The 6,402-nt window shown below is 36.4% G+C and overlaps 1 pseudogene across 1 annotated transcript; it reads left to right on the top strand.

The window, feature by feature from the left end:
- Nucleotides 1-1,144: 1,144 nt before the first annotated feature.
- On the top strand, nucleotides 1,145-2,088 carry LOC311169995 (olfactory receptor 4P4-like; annotated as a pseudogene). The gene has a single exon. The product of its transcript is annotated as an olfactory receptor 4P4-like (transcript).
- The last annotated feature ends 4,314 nt before the right edge of the window (nucleotides 2,089-6,402 follow it).

Genomic DNA, 6,402 nt, shown 5'->3' on the forward strand with positions numbered 1-6,402 from the left:
GAACTGAAAGGAGTATATATTTTCAGGATAACTAATGAGAAAGAGTTGACCAATTTGTGTACCTAGGTTAAAAAGAAGCCAGTTTATGCAAGTGGGTAAGGCACTGCCTGAGGCTAAAATCCAAGCTTAGTCTCCTATTGCTATTGTGTTCAAATTATCTTGCTGAGTAGAAAATACATTTGAGATGATATTTTGAAAGATAGAGATATTCATGCTTGCCTTGTTATCCTTTGTTTGATTAACTATGAAATATAATCCTTCATCTGAAATTCAAGTATCTGTGAATTCAGCACAAGAGAAATATAACTGATTGTGGTCATCTGTAGATGCTTCATGATTCCAAATACATTTGTTGATTTTTCTTTTTTAACACCATTACACATAGGATAGCTGGTGGGGCATTTCTCACACATGACTACCCCACATATTATGCTTTATATATTTGTAATTTTGTATTTTCACTTAGTGTTTCATTTCTGTGTGCATGTCAATGACAAACATAACAACACCAATATATCTGTTTTTTTAATCTCTAAAATTTACATTTCTGTAATTCTGTCAGGGCATATTTCTGATACTATAATAATTATATGAGTATAACTTGTTTTTTATTTTTCTTTTCCTTCCTTCCTTCCTTCCTTCCTTCCTTCCTTCCTTCCTTCCTTCCTTCCTTCCTTCCTTCCTTCCTTCCTTCCTTCCTTCCTTCCTTCCTTCCTTCCTTCCTTCCTTCCTTCCTTCCTTCCTTCCTTCCTTCTTTCTTTCTTTCTTTCTTTCTTTCTTTCTTTCTTTCTTTCTTTTATGGGACCCTCGCTGGCGGCCGAGGAACAAACAGGTGCTGCAGAGGCTGCGGGCAGCTTCTCAGCCAAGCGCTCAACCGCTGCGCCACCAGGAGAGGCCCTATAACTATTGTATTTTACAATACAATTGTATTTTACAATGTTAGTGTTTACCCATAATAAATACAAGAAAGGGGGGAGAAACAAGCAAGAAAATCTTCCTAAGAAAAATTGAATTTTTATTTCTTCAACCTTTGATCTTCCATCATAATCTGCCCCAAAGAAAGATATGCCCCACTATATTTAAATATATATCATAAGACTTCATACTGTATTTAATTTCAGGAGACTACAAACTGCTCTGGAACATGGGAAGTAGAAATAACGTCACAGAATTTATTCTCTTAGGACTTTCTCAGAAACAGGAAATAGAAGCTTTCTGCTTTTTACTATTCTTGCTTTGTTACATGGCAATTTTGATTGGAAACATGGTTGTCATGGTTTCTATCACTTTCAGTCAACTTATTAACCAGCCGATGTATTTCTTCCTAAGCTACCTCTCCCTATCAGACCTCTGCTACACTTCCACTGTGACTCCCAAATTAATCATTGACTTACTGGCAAAAAAGAAGACCATTTCCTACAATGGCTGCATGACACAGCTCTTTACCATGCACTTCTTTGGGGGGATTGAAGTCTTCATCCTCACGGGGATGGCCTTTGACCGCTATGTGGCCATCTGCAAGCCCTTGCACTATACCGTCATCATGAGCAGGCACAGGTGTGAGGCCATGATCGCTGCTTCCTGTGCAGGGGGATTCCTACATTCTTTTGGCCAGTTTCTCCTAGCTGTCTTTTTACCCTACTGTGGCCCCAATGAAATAGATCACTACTTCTGCGATGTGTATCCTTTGCTGGAACTGGCCTGTACTGATACGCGCAGAATTGGTCTCCTGGTCATCGCCAACTCAGGCGTGATGGGGCTGGCGACTTTTGTGGTCTTGCTGGTATCTTATGCTATCATCTTATACACTGTTAGGTCCTACTCTGCAGAGAATCGCCGCAAAGCTCTTTCCACATGCACTTCCCACGTCACCGTGGTTGTCCTTTTTTTTGCTCCCTTACTCTTTATTTATATTCGACCAGCTGCTACCTTTCCAGAAGACAAAATCTTTGTTCTTTTTTACACCATCCTTGCCCCCATGCTCAACCCTCTGATCTACACACTAAGAAACATGGAGATGAAGAATGCTATAAAGAAACTATGGTGCCGCCTCATAGGAAGAAAGGAAATAACCTGAAACACCCCTGATTTTCATCGCAGTGCTTGTTGGATATATGATTTCTCTACCCAGAAATCTTTAGAATGCTGATGCTTACAATGATTACAAAGTCTCTCTCTCTCTCTTGTTTCTGGCAACATGGATAGAACCAAGTAAGAACTGAAATGTATGATTCTCTGGAGTTATCCAGACCTCCTTTTTGTCTTGTTTACTCCTCTAGTTTTCTTTTTCTATCTCCTGTGCCTGCCCTATTTCCTTTAACTACATAATTATTTTAGATATTTAGCAGCAAGCTATTGAAAATAATGTGTAACTATCCAACACAGCAAACCCATATAGCGCATTCTTGGAGTGACTGCATGCAATGAAGCTGATTCCAGCCTCCAAGCAATCAAAACAAAATAATTCCAATATTTTACTTGCACCACTTAGAAAATACCCTAAAAGATTTAATTTGTCTTTTTTTTGTCCCACAGTAATATTTGGCAAAAACAAAAACACCTTCTCCTCTGACATTTTGTAGCCAGTGACAGTCCAGAGCTTTCTACATCCAAACCACCAGGACTCCTTTCCAAGCCCCTCAACAGAATCTTTTCTTCTAATGCACTTTCTCTCCCAGTTCTGTTCATAGACTAATCAACTGCAACTCTTTGCCAATATCAGTACCTGATAGTTATTGGTTAAGAATATGAGTTCTGGTCCCCAAGTTGCTAAATAAGTTTGAGGACAGGACATATGTCCAACAAACCACCTATAACATGTTAACATTGTAGTGATAATCACAACACATCGTTCATACTCTCGTGAGGTCTATGTGAAATGCTACAGAACTGTCTGCCCCACTAAGTGCTCATTTAGCATGACTCTCTTATTGCCCAATTTCCCATTATGCACCGGAAAGGTAACTATTCTGATAATGACTTTCTTCCAGAGCACTGGGTGTCCAAGGATAGAAAAGGTTAAGCGACTCTCACACTGACATTATCATCCTGTTGTTACAGATATACCTCCATGAAGCTGCCATGTTCCTGGCTAGCTAACACTGTTACTGCTGAAATTACTGTTGGGGTGTAGGCCAGATGTGCGGGAGGGTGAGGGGATTCACCAGAGACAGAGCAGGGGTACAGAACAGGCAGACTGATGAAATACACTACTGAGGGGAACAGAGAGTGAGACAGGAGAGGTCTGCCTCACCATGTGGGTTGCTCCCTGGCCGACCAGGGGTTGAACTCGTGCTGCAGAGGCTGCGGACAGCTTCACAGCGTGGCACTCAACTGGCCTGAGCCACCAGGGGAGGCCCCTATTTTTTTTTTTTTTTTTGCAGTAGGCCAGTATAGGATATCATTTAAATGCAATGTGTTCATTTTTAGAACTGTGAAAGCTGAAGGTCAGTAGGTATAAAGTCACCCTGGAGCAAATTTGTCCAATAACAGAAAAGGCTAGAAGATCAGACCACTGGATGATGAGAGAGGACTAGAGAAAATTTTGAAGGTCTCTAGACACTCCACAAATTTGCATGAGCTACTTGCAAAAGAATATGCTTTCATATTGGTATAGAAGGCACACTGAATAAAGATGAATTATTGTTGTGGTTTTCTTTTAATTTTATTATCCTATGGCTATTTTGCTAGTATTGTGTTTGCTTATACAATGAATTTCAGCACTCTTATTACTGTGAATGCCTGGTACATTTTGTTCTTGTCTGAACCAAGAGTAACATCTTATTGGTTTCTGCATGTGATACTAAGTGAAATACAACTTTGACATGTTCATTCATTATTTGGCAAGTTCATTGCCTAAAGGGATATACAATTTAGTCTCAAGGTATAAAAGGCAATAAAGTCCATAAAACTGAGCAGTCTTGGGATAATAGAAACAACCACATGTGCAAACTCCATTCAGAAAGTAATTATCTGAACTTTTATGCTGTAACTTTAGATTTTTTTGTTTTTTTATACCAGATAACCAGCAGGTCTTTGTGTGTTTATGAACTACAATCATTGCACCTAATTGGGAAAAAAAAAAAAGAATGCGTAGTTCTAAGCAGAACATCACAGTGTACAACCCTACTCTATATGGCACGTTGTTCTGAGTAATGATTGACTACAGGATGTTTGCGTATATACTTTGCACACATATATATATTAAATATCATATATACATAGATTATCTATATACATGCTATTGTTGCCAATAATTGTTTCTGAAATTAATACTGAGCCCAAGTGCAAATTTAAAATTTCAACTCCAAGTATAAAAAATATTTAACTAAATAACATATTCATAGACTGGAAGAGCACAAAATCACAATATGAGAAAGTTTTTTCCTTAGTGAAACTGAAGTGGGGATTGTCCATCAAAAAAGTTTCCTAAGAACAAAATAGTCTTTATAATTGAAGGAAGACATTTTGACAATCTTCAGAGGCCCTTCTGGGGAGGAAAATATTTGAGCAAGGTTCTCATGGATTTTACTGTAATTAAATACAGCGTCTTTAGAGAAGCTAGGTTCACTCACCTGTTTTGCTTACAAACTTTAACTAGACCTTTCTCTATTGTGTCTGTATAAAAAATTTATCCAGCTATCTCTTATGTTACCATCAGGAGTGAAATCTATGATCTGGCTTTTGGAAAGACCCCCCTTGCTGGCAAGTAGAGATAAAACTTGGACAACTGTGATCAATTTACAGGAGATTTTTTTTTTCTTTTTCTGCCTATTTAATGGCCTCTCTTTGATGCTCCTTAATGATGCACTTTCATACATAGAAATATTTAACTCCTTAACTTTTAGTTTATTCATCTGTAAAATAAAGCAGATTCAAAGTAGATCATTATTTCAAAACTAGAGCTTATGACGGTTTCAAAAAATTGTCACAAATATCTTGTGTTGATTGAAATATTTTATTATAAGTTATGTAAATGCTCATGAATAGAAATCACAAAAATCCTATGCTTATAATTCTAATATGACAAAATTTTAAGTGTAAAATAAAATCTATATGATTAAAAATTAAAATATCTCACAATATTTACAGCTATTAGAGACATTAGCAACAATAATAAAGTGATTGTGGACAGTTTCTTTTCTAAAGAAAATTATTCATTTTTCAAACTCTTCCTTTATAAAGAAGTTCTATTATATTTAATAGAGAAAGAAAAAGAGGAGGAATACACAGTTGCCTTTCTAGGGCCTCTCACTAATGAAGATTTTATTCACACCTGCATGTTTATCAACATCACATTTTTTATTTTGATATGACAAGAAATTACTTTAATCATGATTGTCATCTTTGTTATTAGTATAACTTTGCAATAATAAGTTTAATCAAAAGTCATTTCATTTCAAAATAAGTGTAAGAGTTTAGTTTAATACAAATAAAATATTTAAAATAAAATTTTTTAAAGATTTATTTTATTTATTTATGCATACAAGAACTGGAGTCTAAGCCAGAGGTGGGAGTTGGGATGAGAGGACTCACCAGAGACAGAGTGGGGAACAGAACAGGAGACTGACTGAAATACACCATTGAGGGGAGCAGCGAGTGAGTCAGGAGAGGTCTGCTGCACCATGTGGGTAGCTCCCCGGCTGGGGATTGAACTCATGCCTCAATAGCTGGAAATAGCTTGACAACACTGAGACTTTAACTCCTGAGCCATTGGGGAGGCCCCAAAATAAAATATATGTTAACAATTTTCTCATTGCTTCAAATTAGCACAAAATGGGCAAAGTGGTTTGTATCATGATGTAGATAGCATAGAAATTTCATAAAGTTTCAATGCAGTTATCAACTGCTGTAATAAAAATTCCTTTGAATTGTTAATACCGATATAACATGACACTTTTAAGGACAATGCCTCAATCATGTTTCTCCATTTGCACAACTTTAAAATATTTCATAATATACTGTCATAAAATAATGACATTATTTTGTCTTTGCATTTATGTTATTCATTTATATAATCACGCTATGTTCATTAGTCTCTTCTTAACCATTATAATATAATGACTTACTCCACTCCATTATTCTATTTTTATGAAGTCAATGTGTCCCATTTTATGAAATAGTGACAAAAACTGTTTTTTCAATTATTTGAAAATTTTTCAGTTATACACAGATTATTACAGAGATTTAGATGTATAGAAGTTCTGTAGAAATTGAAAATTCAGCAATTGCTTTGACAACAATGAAAAAAATAAGTATACTCTAGATGAAGTAGTCAATAAAAACATTTACATTTATTTTAACAATCCCATTGGCTCCAAGCAATATTAAGGTGAGCTTCCACACGTCACTGCCATTACCTCTCAGATACTTAAGGGTAGCCAAACACCCTAGTCTCCTGAC

This window comes from Talpa europaea, assembly GCF_964194135.1.
Source record: "Talpa europaea genome assembly, chromosome: 1".
NCBI lineage: Eukaryota > Metazoa > Chordata > Mammalia > Eulipotyphla > Talpidae > Talpa > Talpa europaea.